The sequence below is a fragment of the Mytilus californianus genome, unplaced genomic scaffold (genome assembly GCF_021869535.1).
Source record: "Mytilus californianus isolate M0D057914Y unplaced genomic scaffold, xbMytCali1.0.p SCAF_2, whole genome shotgun sequence".
NCBI lineage: Eukaryota > Metazoa > Mollusca > Bivalvia > Mytilida > Mytilidae > Mytilus > Mytilus californianus.
The window spans coordinates 53,506,663-53,526,231 of NW_026262668.1; the positions used below are offsets into that span (position 1 = coordinate 53,506,663).

A 19,569-nucleotide genomic window follows, 5' to 3' on the forward strand; every position below is an offset into this window, starting at 1 on the left:
CCAAATTAAGGTTTAGCGGTTCACTGGAAATGGGAAAGTGTAAGCATTGTGTCAATGAACATAACATTTTTTTTGATTTTGGGAACAAATCATGAAATGGATAATCTTTATTGTTTGTTACAAAGAAATGCGCTGCGGATCGTGAACTATAATTATTAAAATTTGTCCTGTTACAAAAGAAATGGTGAAATATTAGACAGTTCGCACCTTCGGCATGAAATCATTCGAACTTTTGCTTGGTCTGAAATAGCGATTTTTTCATATTTTTGTTATAATCTGGTTCGTTCCAAGGGAAAAAGTGAGATATATGATAGTTCGCACCTTCAGCACGAATGTAATAATCAGGACCACCTGATTGAAGAGATCATGATAGTATATGTTATTGATAGAATTGTTTGTAAACCAAAGAAAATGAGTACAAGAAATCATTCGAACTATTGCTTATTCAGAACTGGCGATTTATGTCTTGCTTAAATTGTTGGCATACAAATGCTTATGATGTCTGTATTGCAGTAATTCGCCTTACTAGTAAAAGTTTTTTTTCCAATATGTCTCCCAAAGATTTTCATTTTTCAAGTAATTAATGTTTTAGAGCACTAGGTGACTGGGACTGTTGGTAAACTTTTTGATTTTCATTGTGCCATCGAATATATGCTTCAGACCCAATCAGAACGACTTATTGGTGTAATGTGTCTGAGCACATTTTTCAAACAAGGCATATTAATTTTTTGACAGAGAAATTTCATGCCTAATGATATTTTTTCAAATCTTTTTTGCACCTAACGTAGGAATTATATTTCTTTCAAACATGACACTCTGTGAATATTTTTTTTCGAGGGGTATACATGCAGTTAACAACTATTAGTGCAATAAAATATCTGTAGTTGGTTATGAACAAAATGTGTCTTGTATCCAAAAACCCGAATTCGTTGAGTGTCTTTAATGCTGGGTTTACAAAGCGACTTTTCAGTTCAAACTACACTGCAATTTAGATCTTTAGTGATTGAACGTCGAAGCTGCTAGTTGTAAGATGTGACAAGCAGTTTTACGCCAATCGTTTCTCATACAAATGCTGTCATGTATATAGATATTTGCAGAACAGTCAGGAATGCGATTTTACTTATTGGTTTGTTAAATGTTTTATTCTATTTGGAACAAGTTGTAAAGCATGCCACTAAATTTTATTTTCTTCCTCTTGTGTTAAAACGTAGCTTTTTGGAAAGGTTTTACATCGGGTGGAAAGTAATACGCATAGTTTTTTCTGCATTCTGTGAACAAGTCATTTAAATTTACCTATTATCAATCATTTGAAAAATTCGAAATCTTTTTTTCTCTGACTAAAAGTTAAAATGAAAGTGAAAAGTTCCTCTGTCAAAAAATAAATTTTGAAATTTTATTTTGTATTACCTCCCTTACATTGAGTTTTTAATTAAAATATGTATATCATTTGATTATTTTTCAAAGTTTTTAATATACAAACGGAAACATTCCTGTCCTTTTATTTTAGTTCACCTGGCCCAAAGGGACAAGTGAGCTGTTCTGATCAATTGGAGTCCGTCGTCCGTCGTCATCGTGGATACACAAAATAAAAATATTCTCTGAAACTACTGGACCGAATTTAACAAAAGTTGGCCACAATCAAAATTGGGGTATCTAGTTTTAATAAGGTGTCCAATGATCCCGCCTGCCAACCAAGATGGCCGAAATGGCTAATAATAGAACATAGGGGTAAAAAGTCTAAAAGTTTTGTCTATTTTTTTGAAAACCGTTATAAATACAGAACATCTGACAGGAGTAGAAATGTTCAGAATGTTGGGCTCTACCAATTGTCTGTGTACGCCAAAACTGTCAGGGAACTTCTTATAGGAGTTATATCTGAAAAATTATAATAGATAGATAGAAACTTAAAAAGCAAAAATGACCAACAAGACAAGATCTACAATTAAAACAATATAGAGGAAATCGTCTGACGACTGCTTATTGGAGATATTGCCCTTCAAAGACGATTTCACTATTTTGTTTTTGTTGAAGATTTTTTTACCCTCTTTTGTGTTTTGAGCAAAAACTATTGAAGATAGAGAGAAACTAAACAGACAAAACGATCAGCAATACAAGATCAACATATAAAGAGATTTTTGTCATGAATTCTATTCTCGTCTACAATGTTGGAGAGTGTCCTTTGTTGAATATGTATGCACATAGACCTAGGTGAGCGACACCGGCTCTTTAGAGCCTCTAGTTTTGTTAATTTTCTTCTTTCTTAAGTCACTAAATCATACAAGCGCTTTTCTATAGTATAACAAATTTCAGTTGGTAGATCTTATATTTGTATAATGACACTTAATCAACTGGCTTGTTTCCTTATTGAAATGAACATTTTCTAAAAGGCAATTGGGTGAGGCTCAATATTTTTACAATAATTGATACAAATACACATAGTCACAATTTTTTTAATATTATAATTTCTCAATTAGGACAACATCAACAAAAAGTGATGACTAACTGTTTCATAAAGGTACTGAAACTGACCGAAGATTTCGTTTTGTCGGTTATAAAAGCTCAAAAGAGCTTACAAAAATGTATGTTATTGTTTTGTGACGTGACGATTTTAAATTAAGCTTATGGTTTTCTGAATATGGATTTTTTCAGCCTGTACTACAAATTTGTAAGGCATCTGATTCTAAATTGATTAAAAAGAAGTAATTCCTCAAAACATCGACAATTTGTAGGAAAACAATCGTTACTCTAATAGTCATTATACAGACTACAGAAAAATACAATAATTTGCTACGTTTCTTTTATAGACAATACAAATGTTATATGAAACAAACAATTATTTAAGTAAAAGGGTACAATTTCTCAAAACATCGACAATTTGTAGAAAAAAAATCGTCACTCTAATAGTCATTATACAGAGACTAAAGAAAAATACCATTATATAATAAGTTTCTTTTATAGACAATACACATGTCATATGGTACAACCAGACTTTGCGGCAAACTGGGTGTGATTACTAAAAGTGCAACAAGACTAACCTGTCACTACAACAAGGTCTAATATATTACATACATTCACCAAAACTAGAAATACGAAATCAAAATTCAGATTCTTAAGGAGTTAAAAAAGTTCAATATTGATTACACCGTGTACATTTCGTGTGATTTGTTAACCACGCCTTTTAAGGGAACGCTAATATTTCATGGTTGTAGCATGAAAATATAATTATAAGAATTGAATGCTTCTTTTTTACAATTTGTATAGGGTTGTAAAAGCATGATCATGCGCACATTTTAAATATGAAGACAGCTTTTAGGCAAATAATCTCATCAGAGGAGAAGCGTTGACAATGCCACAAAAGGCAAAATTGATAGTCAAATTCAAAGAACTATCGCAAAATAATAAAATGCACAATGTGATATAGTTTGTAAATTAAACATAATGACAAAGAATTTCACTAAGTATGAAAGCTTTTGGGAATCAGACCCCAAATGAGTATTGTTTACAAGGTGACAGTATGCTACAATATAATCCAAATATGGTCAATATCTTTTTACTTTGACAAACATAGTCAAATCAAAACGTCAGTATAGAATGGTATTTTACACATGATCACAAACAAAGACAAAGTATGAAAGCTTTCGGACAAATATTCTTAGAAGAGAGGCGAAAGATACAAAAGGGACATTCAAACTCATAAGTCGAAAATAAACTGACTACGATATGGCAAAGGTTACATTCACACGGTGTCACTGTGCTATAACAAACCAAAAAGGTAAAAGTCTAATAACACCCGCAAAAATTGTCATATCATAAAGATGGTATAGTATAGTCACTCAAGTGCACATGATGCCTAACAATCTGATCAAAAAAGAAAGATTTCGACTAACGGTTTAACAGTATTTGTGCGTAACGTGAGGGTGGGAGGAAGGACGAACTAAGACTATAACTCAGCACCTCGCCCCATTGCAGACTGTTTTTATAAATATTTTTTTTTCTTCAGTATAACATAAAGACATTTGTGAGTTAAGTCAATGTAAGTTGGACTAAATTAAACGGTTACGTATTTATTTGTGTTTCTTATCAGTTATGTATCTAACTTACGCCAAGATATTATTGTCAATGCAGAATGATAGTTTTCAACAATTTAGGAGGGGTCTTTCAGCAATTTGATCATATGTTATTGAAAAACATGATATATGCAGGGTACCCAATTTCATTTAACGACATCTTGGTGTTAAATGAAATGCAACAAGAACAAAAGTCATGTTCAAATAGAACTAAAGATATTCTGTTTCGATAGATATGAATTTTGGAAATTCTTCTTGTCCGAAATAAAATTTTCATAAAGTGGTTTCATAGAAGTAATGATAACAATTATTACAATAAAAATACATCAAAGGTTTTTAAAAAATCTTATTCCATTTCGATGTAATGTTAACAAATTGATAAAATCCCAGCAAATGTTGGATATTCTTCAACCTATTTTCAAATTTTGGATTGAAAATTTATCCAAATTTCCTATAGTTTCAGCATGGTAGACACATTTTTGAAATTTTTCAAAAATGTTTAGTTGGATATATGCGTAAATGTATTCCAGAAAATTTCTCGGGGATTATTAAACGATGCAATAAATATCCTTGTAGTATCATTGTTGTGAAATAAAATACAGATTCAGTTATTAAATATATTGTCATGGAGTGATTTTAAGAACAAGGTAAATATTTTTCTGACGACTATTCGTTCCGATAATATATAACAATGTATATCTGATATTTATGATGTTTTGCGACATGCTCATCTCGGTTGACGGTAGTATCCAGTTATACAAGCGCCATTTCAATCATTTCAACACTAGAAATATACGGCATTTTAGTCCCACGTGTAATTTCGGTTGACCATTTTAACTCTTTGCTGAGATTATCCTTCAGATGCACAAGTTAGCTGGTTTTGAATTCCTCATTTTTTGTATTATAATATTCTTCTTTAAACATTTGATTTTGCAATTTCCAATACTTGGTTTCGAACTGATGAGTGATATATTTTCGAAATGCACAAATTGTGGATCAAATCAACATCCGTATCTGGTAATTAATTTCGCTAAACTGACATTTTGAAGAAGAAGAAAAAAGACAAAACTTCACAATAGTGTTAGACGGCAAAACATTACGATGAAAACTTACCAAGGCAATCGAAATCTATGTCCAAAGAGAATATTTGGGCAACGGAATCACATGTGTATGTAATTCATTTTATTCATTTATGATGGCTCTCATTGGCGTTTCTTTCGTTTCCTGAAGTTTCGAAGGTTTTGTTATCGACGCGAAATTAAAGGAAGCTGTCTTTATATAAAAGTTCCTACACATGGTCATGCCCATTTTACGGATCTTGTACGTCATGTTCAATCGAAAACAAATTAACCAAGTGTTGCCCCATTTTATTCATCTGCTCCTTGAGTTAGGTTCCTCCAACTGTCAGTTTGAGCCAAGATAGTTTGTGATGATTTATATAAAAAATCACAATGTCAATTACAGTAACAGCGACAAATAAAAACATAAGTTATCTGACAACCATGTATATTATGGGTTATAACAAATATCGATAATTACATCATTATAGATACTTAATAATTTTACAGGAAAATATATCAATTAATATCCCAATTTTTTGTTAACCGTAATATACTTCCTTAATACATTTGTTAAGGTTAACCTTATATTATATAAATGTTAAAAAAGTTAAGAAACAGATCTCTACTGAAGTTACTGGATTATTGTAACACACATGAGTAGTAAAATATTACAAGTAAATATACAATTTAAAAAGTTCTTCAAGGAAATAAATTTCTCTTATTCCAACCGGTGAGACTGTTATTTAAGCCATGAATTTTGTTACAATTCCAAATCAAATTCTATCTTAAGTTAAACTACGCAGTGTCTTTCAAATAAAATAAAAATAATTCGTGTTGGTTTCATAATTCGTTTGATGCCAAATAAAATAAAAACAATGAAAACGTAAAATTTGCAACGATGTATCAAGAATTTACCATCAATGTATGACACAGAATTAGATTTCCAAAGTATGAACAACATTAAACGACAAAACCGTTATAGTAGATGAATAGTTTATGGAAGTAACAATTTGAAACTGATCAAAAGTCTTGTAATGATGTCATGTTTTAGATGATTTAATTTCAGTGTTACGAATAAGAAAGAAAAACCAAATATACGGAAAACACAGAATTGTTCCAAAAATAAAATTTCCGCTTGTATCAGTTCTTCTTCATGTCAACCCGTATCAAGATTTGATGGGAAATATCTAAATTATTTAACCGGACAAATAACCCACTAACGTGGACATATCATGATTTTCAAACAATATAAACAAAAAATGTCGTCTGTTCATAAATTAAGTTTAACCCGTGATTTATTTCCCGTCTCAGATTTTTACGATTATTTTTTTCACGTTTTATTACTGAAACGTTTTGAACATTCAGACGGAATATTTTATGTATTTACCATTAACATTTACCTATTCCGGGAAATATTAAAATATGATTCATACAACTTTCCATAAGGATCAGGTTTATGTAAGATAAACGGATAAACTACAGAAATTCGGTTACTTTTAAAAATTGGTGATCCTTAAAAACAATCTTATATGAAAAGCTATCTACAAGGAAACATTAATATGCAAAATGAGGGGCATAGCATTGCATAGATTATCAATAAAAATATAGGGAATAAGTAATAATAGTTTGAATGTGACAGAAAGAAAAAAAGATATTCTCATTATTCTTTAATTCTCGACACCAGCAATATTTCTTTAGTAAGATTTTCTATTGTTTGAGATATTTTAATGCAAATGAATTGTTTTTCTTCAAAGCAATAAGAATTAACTAATTTCAATATACACTTTGATTATGAAAAACGAGAAGTGACGGTATAGTACCGACATTTTGCCCTACTTATGACAGAAGTTTTTTCTCACAAAAGAAGAAGATATTGATATTAGCATTTTCACCCAAAAATTCCATGCTATTCCTTAGATGTATAATGGTTAATGCATTAAGTCAAGATTTAAGAGGTGCTATACAAGGAAGTGCCTGTACCAAGTCAGGAATATGACAGTTGTATTCCATTTGTTTTATGTGTTTGAGCTTTTGATTTTGCCATGTGATAACTGACATTCCGTTTTGAATTTTCATTGGAGTTAGGTATTTTTGTTATTTTACTTTTTATTAGAAAAAGTATGCAATTCATGGGCACCTTATAATTTTAAGAATATTGTTAATTTTGGTATACCTTACAAGTAATTTAAACGGAAATGGTTTGACATTTTTATGAGATTTGTTCCATTTTTTTTTTTAAATTCAAAGGTTGCTTAAGTTAAACAAAAAAACGCCAGATACTTTATAATTTAGTCTGAACGGAACTATTAGTGCATAGATTATGTAAATTTACAAAAGTTTATGACAAATGCATTTTAGAAAATATTGTTATCTCAAGTCATCTTCTTTGTTTTTGAATTTAGATTTTTGTGAAAAGCCCCTGACCTCTGACAACCTGTATATAAGATAGCATACCAAAAATGTAGTTGTTACTTCCGTCATTAACCATATATCATTTCGATAAATTTTTGAAACGAATTGTTTGTGATTATATTTTTCTTATTTTATCAGTGGTGACTTTTGTCGAACGTTTTACGGATTCCATCATACTTTGGTTAGTCAACACGACGGGTGCCACATGTGGAACAGGATCTGCTAAACCTTCCGAGGCACATGAGATCACCCCGATTTTGGTGGGGTTCGTGCTGCTCAGTTTTTATGTTGTGTTTTGTATACTGTTGTTTGTCTTTTTGGTCTTTTTCTTTTTTGCCAAGGCGTTTTCAGTTTATTTTCGAATCATGAGTTTGAATGTACCTTTGTTATCTTTCGCCTCTCTTTAGCGCTTGTGGAATATCTGTGTCACAGTTGACTACACAATGTTTCACTTGTCGTAGCCACAATCCCGCCATCTTTTCTTTGATTTTGGCATTACTTGATACACCTTAACGCCGATATTTTCCAAATCCTGAAATTATTTTAGTGTCTTAAAAGTATGGCTTCAACTCGCTCAGGCAAAGTTGAAGTCGGAAGTTCAATTGGGCCCTTTCGCTTTTAGTGCTCTCAAAGGTTTTATATATTTTGGTTTTCTAAATTTATGGTATCGAGGTAATTCAAGGACGTCTATTTACTGTGCCGACGGAAATTAAAACAAAGAACAAACTTTTTCTTTACAATTAAAAACACAGACGAAACCGACAATTCAAGACGATTATTTCTAGAAATAGAGGTGTCCAGATACGCCCATTTCAAAATATGTCATGCATTTGCATGCCAGGTACGATTTAACAATGCAGTGTATATCAATTAAAAAAAACTTAAAACATGTGAAAAAGTGAAAAAAAAAAACTATTGTGCAATTGTCACTGCAATACGAACAGTCCAAAAATTGGAGTGAACTGAGTTTCGCTGGAAGGGTCAACAGATTATGCTTTACTAGTGACAATTATTTATCAGTTGATAATAAAAGTTCTTGAATAAAATCCTATGGGTTTTCGACATTTTCGTTTTAGTTTGAGCCAATTCTGTTCGACGCACTTCTAGTCTTTACTCGTCATTATGAGTTAAGCACTAAAAATAATTAAAAGTGAAAAGCTATTTGCCAGTTTGCTTCTATTTAATGCCAGTGTTGTTCTTGTGATGCTAATGGTTAATTGTATGTAGTCCTGTTTTGGGTTGGAATTCTGAAACACATTTGAACATATATTGCACAGAGACCTTATGTAACAAATAACGGTTACAGTGTCGAAAGTACAATAATTATAGAATAACTAATCGAAGAATTCAAATAGAGAAAAAAATTCAACGAGTGACCGAACAACACATTAATTCACGAATGCGCGTAGCGCATGAGTTAATTATCAGTGTTGTTCGGTCACGAGTTGAATATTTTTCGATATTTGAATTCTTTGATTAGTTATTCTTTTTATTACATTGGCAAATGGCTTTTTTTTAATGAAATTAATGTAGAAAATGTAAGGAACTATATCTTTTTTCTATGCATTCACAATATGTTTTGATCCGACGTTATCGACGTCTTGACAACGCCTATTGTTGTATGACGTCAGAGAGTGAAATAACCACGTTTATTTCACATGTGAAATTATCGGTTTTTATTTGACTGGGAAATCAATGTAATTCAATGCTACCAATGTAATAAATGGTAATATTATTAATTCGTATATTTTAACTAACTTGATTCGTTCAGGGATAGTCACATGTTTAACTATATATTTGAAGGTATTTAGAAAACGGCGGATAGCAAAAAGCATATTGCATAGCAAAAAGCATATTGCACGGTTATTTTTAGAATATCTAAAAACCGATATCCTTTGTGACGTCATGTAATGAATTTCATGATATTGTTAAAAGATTTATAAAAAAATATCTATGATCGATTATTTGAAGAAAAAAAATCTTCAAATGCATAAGATGTAAAAAAAAAACATAAAAAGTAAATGAAATAACAACTAATATGTTGTTATTGTCTAGGAGACAATATGATATCTATAAAATTCCATCAAAATAAAATGACGATCTTGATACAAATATGGTCGGAAATTAATAATATAACAGTTATAGCCTATGTATGAGGTCAATACAGGATATATCGACCTCATACAAAGGCTATAATTGTATAATATTTGTTTTGTGAAATTGTGTATGCATATTTTCTTATATATGTCCGAGCCAGAAAAATAAAATAGAGGCAAACCAGTCTGTATATTGGCTGATACGAAATACTTTACAAAACCTGCAATATCGAATAAACTTTTCTTTATTTACAGCTGTAAGATATCATCCCTACTTTTTTTAGAGAAATGGACAAAGAATCAGAACGCCTTTTGTCACTGCAATTGTACGGGTATCTGTGTGACAAGCTTGGAGATGAAGATCTTGTGAAAATACGACAAACGTACTTTTCAGCTTTAGATTGCACATCAGAATCTTGGTTGGATGCCAAAATTAGTAGTGGATCAAAAGCCGAAGGACTTGATATGAAAGGAAGCGATTTAGATATAATGAATTTGTACAAAAATGTGCATATAAGTGAATGCTGCAATAGTTCTGTACCAAACACGTTTGTTATGGAGACAGATGAAAGTAAACCTGGATTTAGCCAGTTAAAATTATGCAGTTTTATAAATGACCACCAAGTTTACCAGTGGTGTGTTCATATTGGAAGTGATCAATATTTGTCTAATGATCTTTTAAAAAAGTGGTTCAAATCTACACATCGTCATAAAACTAAGATACATGGACCATGTGTGACAGACATTGGCAATAATGTGGATCATGCATTTTGTTTTAGGTGTAAAACATGGGTAAATCAGGCTCAATCATGGGTAACAAGACCTCGGCGTTGGCCGTCTTCACAGTTATTAAATAAAATCACAAGTTATGGTGTTCTGTTTGTACCAGTAGGTAGCAAAGGGTCGCCCTTTGAAGATACTGAATGGAGGTTGTCATTCTCAGTAGCGGAAAAACAGCTCATATTTTCCTTTACTCATACACAGTTGTTTTGCTATGCATTGCTCAAAATCTTATTCAAAGAAGTTATTGAAAGTGATTGTAGAGAAGGAGATAGGATATTATGCTCATATTATCTGAAAACAGTTGTATTCTGGGTGTCGGAAGATCTTCCGAACACTAAATGGCATCCAATGAATCTTTTGGCATGCTTTAATAGATGCCTTCAACGCTTAATGTTTTTCATCGAACATAAGTTTCTTCCTCACTACTTCGTACAGGACAGCAACTTGTTTGAAGATAAATCTGTCACTCCGGGCTGGTGTCGTCTAAAACGGTCTCTGTCAGAAATGTATGGCCGAACCATTTTCGAATATTTCGGAAAATCTAAAACAATGCGGGGATTTTTAAGGGAAAGCCAGTATTCGCATACATTGCAAAACATTTCGGCAAGCACACCAGTTATAGATAACATGATAAAAGCAATACGATCAATCCAGAGTGTAAACGTGTTGAATCATATTCCATTTCATCTGATTACAAAACCATTCTTATCCATGCTTGTTAGTCTCAAAACAAAACGCATATTCCCTATAGTGTCATTAGTGTGTTTCCAAGCATGTAGCTCTATTTGCCACACATTTCAGCTGTCGGTTAGAAGTACAATGCTAAATTTAGCAGTTGGAATGCAAACGTTTCGGGTGTTAGACAAACGTCAAATGTCTAGATCATTGGTAGGAATTCGCAACAAGGAACAATACATGCGGCAGAAGCAGTTAATGCCATATATATTACTCAGTACAAAGAACGACTCGGTAGCTGGTTGGCTCTATCTAGCATCTTACTTTTATAATCTAAGAAATTATAAAAATGCCCTGGTCGTAATTGACAATGTGTTAACTAAATGTACCCCAGATAAAATATTCTTTAACAATGCAAGTGGTGGAAATTTCAGTTCTGTTGAACTTGAAGCATATAAGTATCATTTACTTAGCATTGCTGACATTTACCGAAGGAATGTCATGAACGCTTTGTTCTTTATTGACGATGCTATCTTAATTCCAGAAGAACTTAAAAGTGAATTGTCATTTAAAAAACAAGTCGAAAAACCACCAGTTGTTTATTGCCATTTCCTTCGGTTTTTGTGTAACTATCATATGTTCAACAACTCTATTTGTAAGATAGCTTTGTCCGATTTACAGCTTGCCGTTGCAGAGTGCTACTACATCGGAAATCCTACAAATCGAGCAAGTTCTTACACGTGTTTAGGAATTGCACAACAACTGTCCGGCCAACGCGAAGCTGCCATTTCCAGTTTCAAGAAAGCTCTAAACTTTGACCAAAATCTTAAAGATTATGTGAACTTGATGATAGATTCTCTCTGAAATGGCTATGCCACAGTCTATACTGTTAACTTTCACCCTTGAATACTGTTTATATTTTATAGAAAACTATCATGTTGATCTGTTTAGTATTTGTTAATCACTATATCATATTATATAGTTATTTAATTGATTTGAAAAGACTAAATCAAATCAGACGACTAGTAAAATTTAACACTATTAGAATATATCTTGAAATTAACCACCTTTCTGTGTTTTATCACTCTTTGGCTTTCCTTAATTCATAAAAGCACTTCGGCTGCAGCAAAAAACTGCATGTTTTACTTTCATTTAGTGTGTCGATAGAACAACTGGTGATCTGTAACGCTTTTGTATAATAAGTTATGATATTCAAAGGCAAATGGAAATAGCAATGTTTAGTGTCCTTTAATGTCGACTGAGGACGAGAGGAATTAAATATATATTGCTGTTGTCACCGAGACGTAACTCTGCATTGTTTAATTGCCTAATAACTTTGATTGAGTGCAATTACATATGAACTCATTGCATGAAATAATTCGACTGAAAAGAGCTATTGATAATATTCATATCTATACCTTCCTTATTTTTTTTTTTTTTTTTATTAACTTCGATTATCTCATTGTCTATCTATTTTTAAATTATCCCTTTTGGTGCTAGCAGAAAGAGTTGCAGTAATGAGCCTATCGTTTGGCAGTGTTCGATGCAAAAATACGGATCGCATCTATATCCGTACTTAGTTTAAGAATACGATTCGATTCCCGTGTTTAGAGGATACCACACTCTTTGCTCGTGACCTGTTGTTATAAACAACTGTAATACACCCACCATCTTCTTCGAAAAATGTCTATACCAAGTCAGGAGTATGACAATTGTTTTCCATTCGTTCCGTTGGTTGCTAGTCTTACGTTAATGTTGTCAGGTTTTATGTACTTCCCTTTTTTGAATTTACCTTGGAGTTTGGTATTTTCATAAATACTTTTTTCCGTATCTGATAAATTCTCTCATGTTGAAATCCAAATTATTTCCCTCCAGCTCGGTCCACCGCCTAGCAGAGCTTTCCGATTTTTTTTTATACTTCTTATTTGTTTTTTGATCGTTCTGACCAATTAAGACCATTGTAAAAATTGAAGAGAATGTGGCTTTTGTTGGTTGTAAGATAAATATGAAATAGTATGGGATAAGGTGAAGGGAAAATTGATCTTTTGCAAAGTCCCTTGTAATTCCAAAAATTTGGGACATTATCAATTTTAAGGAATCATGGATCATAACATTGTACATAAAGATCAGTTTAAAATAAAAATCTTTTTGATAGTCAGAATTTTGGACGAATACTTCCGTATCTAATGATATTCAAAATAAAAAGAAGATTAAGTTAAAGGCTCGGATTTTGTTTTTAATAAAAACTTACAATCGGAACAACTTATTGAAAAGCATTAAAACAAAAAGGAAGTCACCTTTACTGAAATAATTACTGACATGTGAATTTGAATGAACCAATATGGAGTTATACATACTTATGTATACCATTTGAAAAAATGACAGAAACAATGTTCCTGCAATATATTTCACATCAGAGCAACTATTTTTTAATCTTCACTATAAATCCCAATAATTCAGCTAAAGACAGTTTAGATTTTTTCATGTCGGTGTATTCTATAGCTGAATATACGGTATGGATTTTATTCACATTGTTGGAGGCCGTACGGTAACCTATAGTAACTTAAATCCACGTCATTTGGATAGTTATCTCACTTGCAATCATACCAAAGCTTTATATTTTTTTATATTAAAACTGAATACCAATTATGATGAATTTTGTCAAATTGTGAGTATTTTCCCAAAATTCATTAGATGGACATTTTTAATCAAAAGTCAAATATCGACAATTCAGAAAATCGGTACATTGTTCGCCAGTTTAGACATTGTATAATATTGCATGTTTTTCATACAAAGCAAATTAGACTGATTGAACTGAATGCGGGCGGGCAGTTGGACAGGAAAACAGACATTTTACATTCCGTCAACATGAATTACTCTTATTTATATCTTCCATTAGATAACTTTTAGTGCTATGTACTTTCCAGTCTATAACTTTCTTTGGAGCACGGCATGGTGATGTCAGTAGAAATATAATGCATCTTTGTGTTTTCTACATATTCTGTGAACTGGTTGTAATGGTTATAATTGTCATAATAGGAGTTTACTATATTAACTATAATGATGTTTATTTATAAGTTAATGTAGGAAAAAAATATTTTAAATGTTATTTAAATAAATCATTGTAAATAAATATATTTATATTTATTATTATATAAAATTTGAAATTGTAATATCAAATCAATAATTTTTTAAATTGTTTTTTTTTTTTGTAAGTTTCGTAAGTGCTGCAGCACATGTACACATGTCTAATTAATGTAGGCGTGTTGAATGATTTTATGTTAAGATATAAAATAAAATATAAATTGATTTGAATATGCGTTTGTTCGTTCATACATCTGTCCTATGGTCAATATTATGCTTTCCCAATACACTAAGTATTAGATACATCTATGAGGGCGTTAGCCGGAATGGGTGTATCTAATTTACACCAAGATATTATTGTTAATGCAGAATGATAGTTTTAATAATTTAGGTGGGGGTCTTTCAGCGATTTGACCATATGATATCAATAAGCATGATAAATGCAAGGTATCCAATTTCATTTAACGACATCATGGTGTAAGTATTAAAATACAAAAATAGTTGCCTTTTGAGTATACGACATACATATCATGCATTATTTTAGGGCGTACTGCTACTACTCACACGCTGTTAAACTAAATGAATGTTTAAAATATTAATGTTGACAGACTAAGATTTTTCAGTTTCCTCAAGGTATCGAGACAAAAAACAAAATGCTATGATTAACGAGGGCGCTGCACGTGAATTTCGAACAGCGGTATACTACTGTTGCCTTTATTTTTCTAGAAGTAATTTCGTCAGTATGTGTGTTACCATACGTTGTGAATGCTAAAGTATTAAACAATTGGGAGCATAAACAAACCGAAATGGCCTAACTAGAATAGCCAAACACTTTGCATAAGGGACTTACAACCTTAGATACTTATATATAACTACTAATTATATGGAATGGTAATTTACAAACAAAACGAATCAAGATCTGTTTCTTAATGATAGATGATACCGAATTATCTTAGAAAGATTAATTGTTTCCAATTTGTGTTTCGGAAGATGTCATTGAGTTCATATGTCAGATCTCTCTCGTAATATTGCTCTTTCCATTCCATTTTGTGCTTTACTACAAACATGTACATTTAAATCTGACGAATTTTATAAGACCATAATGTAAATTGTCAAGAGGGTAACAACCTTACCGCATTAAAATACACGAATTAGACATAAAACACTTAAATAGTATTTACGTCAAAATGACAAAAACTACATGAAAGCGGAAAAGGACAAAAACCTTTAATTAGGAATCTAAAACAGAATAAGTGTGCTTAGAATAATGACGGAAATCCCAATTTAATGAACACTATCTTACTATTCTGTACACCTGTAAATTTCTTCCGATATAAATAACAGGTATTTTCAATCAATTTCTAAAAATAACTTAAATTCTCAGATCAAGAACACGGAAGTGATCACAAACATGTAAACAATACATATCAAAGATGAGCTCTACACCTTCTTGTTGTGATTGGAAACTAAGTGAAATATTAAAAACACTCATCACAAACACTGCTGGACTAGATGTTGGACAAATCATACATATAATATTACAACTTATATCATTCTTTATTCTCATCGGTTGTTTGGTTGCTGATCAGTGGTTGTCCGGAGATATTGGCAATCAAGGTCTTTGGAATTACTGCTACACGAACGGGACATCTTCGTGCTGTGGGAAGCTTGATGATGTTGTGGGTTATAAAGGTGAGATAGTGTTTTATGCAAATCACATCTTGATTTATATCACTGACTTTCCTTACATTACTTGACAACTTTCATTTTCTCATTATTCCACAAAAAAATCAGAGAAATGTTGATGCAGCGCGTAATACCTGAACGACAGAAGGATTGATTATTTTTAGTTGCTTAACGTCCAGTGGCAAATATTACATCCATGTTCAGAACTGAGCTGAAAAGTACAACATCTTAATCTTTATTAATTACTTCTTATCTGTGCCACAGAACATCTTACTAATAGGGTCATTAAATATGTCAAAGAAAAAAAAAAAAAAAAAAATTCCATATTTTGTTGTCAAAATCGTTCCTAACTACATTAAAACTACTAACGTTGTTCGACAATCAATTTATTTCTTTATCCGTTTATCTATCCATTGGTATATACGTGCACTTCAAACTTATATATTTCACTTAACTTTTTTTGTTTTAGATTTTATTGGTGCAACACGAGCTTTTTTAATTATTGAAAGTTTAATTTTCCTTGCAATATTTTACACCATCTACAAAACAGTATACAAGAACGATTCAGATTACTTGATATCAACTTTTCTAACCGGAGTTATCGGTAAGATTTTAATTGAAATTAGTATCGAATGTATTTTGTTGTGGTCATTTCTTGTTCTTGTCCTCTTTTTGCAATTCTCCCTTAGTGTGTCTGATTTAAAATCTAAATTCCTTTCAACCAGTAAAATGGTTAAAAATTCAATGTACAAATTCAAAGGTAATTATGATGTGTGAACAATAAATCCTTATTGTTTTGTTACGGTTTCGGTTACATTGATCGGTGTTCAAGTAAACAGTAAACAATAGCATGTAAGATTTATTCAGAATGTTTAATGGAATAAAACACTCGTTAGAAAACAACTACTATATGTTGAAAACCAACTCACAAACTAATATGCTTTCTATCGATTCACTATTTTATGATATCAGACGGGGCTTCGTATTTATATCCGCACTTAAAACAGACGCCCAAAGTTGGTAAGGGTTATACTTTTGGAAGAAAGAAGTCCAAGAATTACCATAATTGTTCCGTAGTGATTAACTATTAAATACAACAGGTTGTTTACATACGTACAATAAATACAGACTTAACCCTTTTGACTTGACAACCTTATATCGGATATGTTTAAGCATTATATATAATAAGGAATGTCGTGTATACATGAAGGATTTTAATTTTTAACAGGTTTAAATTTTTCATGAATGAAATTAAAAAAAATGTTAATGGAAGAAGAAATATGGTAACTAATTAGACTTCTTAATCCTAGTAATTAAACCAGCCGTAGAAGTCTTTTTTGGCAGAATGGGATGTATAAATACACATTCCTATATTCGATCGAGCGTTAAGTTATTTGGTGATTATTAAGAAACCAAAGTTTCAACACCCTCAGGCAAAGTTGACCTCAGATGGATTCAACTATTTATCAATGTCCTTTTCGGTCATATAGCTCTTCAACTGTTTCGGTTCTTATACATCTTTGGCTTTCAATTATTCGGCTTTGAGCGTTCCTGATAAAGGTAGATCCATAAAATATCTTCGGACGCATGGAATTTATAAAGTGGTGTTTTCATTTTTTATGTTAAGAGGTTTCCATACCTTTTACATCTAAAGGAATCATTGCAACACTCTTTTTTAAGAATCCTATAAAAAATGACCTGTTGCGTACCAAAATTGCTACATACCTGATTAATTCATTTTTCCTAGTGAAAGATCAAATTGCTGGCCCTGCAACCGGGTCAGTTCTCTTTATTGAACCTACAAAATTAGTTTAAGGTTTAAATTGTTATTGTTCTCGCTAAGGAGGTCCCATAACTTGAGAACAACCAATCTTAGAGTTGTCAACATTGTAAATGAAATAGCTTTAGTTGATTGTATATAATGTTTTTCCTTGGAGTTCGGTGTTTTTTGTTATTTTACTTTTTTTTGTAGTACATAGAAAATATGAAACTTGAAAATAACTTGAATTTGTAACCGGGTTACTAGGTAAAAGGAAATCGGATTTTAAGTAAGACACACACGCGGGCTGTTTATTAGTATCCATTCTATAAAGACAGTTCGGTAAATTATAAACATGAAGGGTCTTGTATTTATAGATATAAACATGTCGCTAATATTTGGTAAAGATCTGTTAAAATTTGAGGTTATCGCAAGACATAATTATCTCAAAAGTTGTCTCAAGACCGACAAATCTCAAAAATCATCAGAATAAAAATAGGAGGTTAATTTATAGGTTTTAATATTATAAAAACAAATTTTTTACAACATGTTCCTTTTCATAATAAACTTCCCATATATCAAACGTTAAAATTCCGACAATCCTTATAATGGACATTGGGTTTTAGTAGCAATTTGAGTATTACATGTATGTTTATTTTTAACAACCATTGGAAGAAAAACTAAGCTATCGTACGACAATTTGGATTGACAGACATACCTTTTTACAATTTAAGTTAATGTACCACGACTCCGTATTATCAAAAAGCGAATAGATTGTTATACTTTTATTAACTAGATGGCTAATTGGAAGAATTGCTGACAAATAGAGAAATGTTCTTCAATGAAACTGATATTAAGTCATAATATAACCATGGTTTCTTTTATAACTTCAGTCCCAATACTCTAAAACGACAGTTTAGACAATCATTACATTCGAAAAATAAATATCTTCCACTATTTTCTATATGTAGGAAAATTTCATGACAAACGGTCAAAACATATTTAAGAAAGAGTGGACTAACAAACATCAGTGTTTACAATAGTCCACTCAGTCGACGTATGTGAGGACTTTTTTGTTTGACTTCTCCATTTCGCATATAGTGATGATCTTTTTATCTTATTTTTAGGTTTTTGTACTTTCCTATCAATAACCATTTATGGAGCACGACATGATGATGTCAGTAAAAGTACAATGAAGTTGAGTGTTTCCTACATATTCTGTGCGCTGAATCTCGGTTTACAGATTATTATTGGCGTGTTTGGGTTATGTTGGATTTAATGTGATTATGTGAATTAACGTGTTAATATATTGATCAAATTCTTTGTTTGCAAGTTAGATTTTCAAAATAATGTTACAGTAGTCATATCAATAAATAACTGTATTTGCCATTTAAAAATTTTGAAAGTTGTAAAATCTAATCATTATAATTTATTATTGTTTATTGTTATTTTATATATTAAAGTCAGGTTGTGAGGAGGGGTTAGCAGATCAATCTCCATATATCTGATATCTAACCCCAAGATATGACCTAACTCGTAAATCATTGGTCATGTAAATTATTTAACCCTGCCTAAAACTTGACCGAATGTAAACTTATGAAATAGAATCATCAATATTGTAAAATGTTATTATATACATCAAAGTCCTTAGAGATGTCGATCAACTGCATCATGAAAATTAAGTCGATGTAAAAGTTGTGGGGAATATAGTTCCTTGTAGAATATTACTGTAAGTAGTCGCTTGCCTTTTGAGTTTTCATGTAAATCACACATATTCAAGAAAATACAGTCGTTATTCATGCAATGGCAAACTAAAACAAATGTTAGTAATCAATTGTCAAAATCATTTGTTGAAGGGATAGTCTTTCTTTTGCCTCAAAGTATTAAGACCTAATTGAGAATTATTCCGTTTCATCAAACTAATAATACAAACGATCTAAGAGCGA

At 31.5% G+C, this 19,569-nt stretch overlaps 1 long non-coding RNA gene across 1 annotated transcript; it reads left to right on the plus strand.

Moving 5' to 3' along the window:
- The first annotated feature begins 15,430 nt into the window (after nucleotides 1–15,430).
- LOC127730027 (uncharacterized) lies at nucleotides 15,431–19,063 on the plus strand. The gene is made up of 3 exons (XR_007994934.1): nucleotides 15,431–15,870; nucleotides 16,334–16,468; nucleotides 18,751–19,063. It is a non-coding gene; the product is annotated as an uncharacterized LOC127730027 (long non-coding RNA).
- The last annotated feature ends 506 nt before the right edge of the window (nucleotides 19,064–19,569 follow it).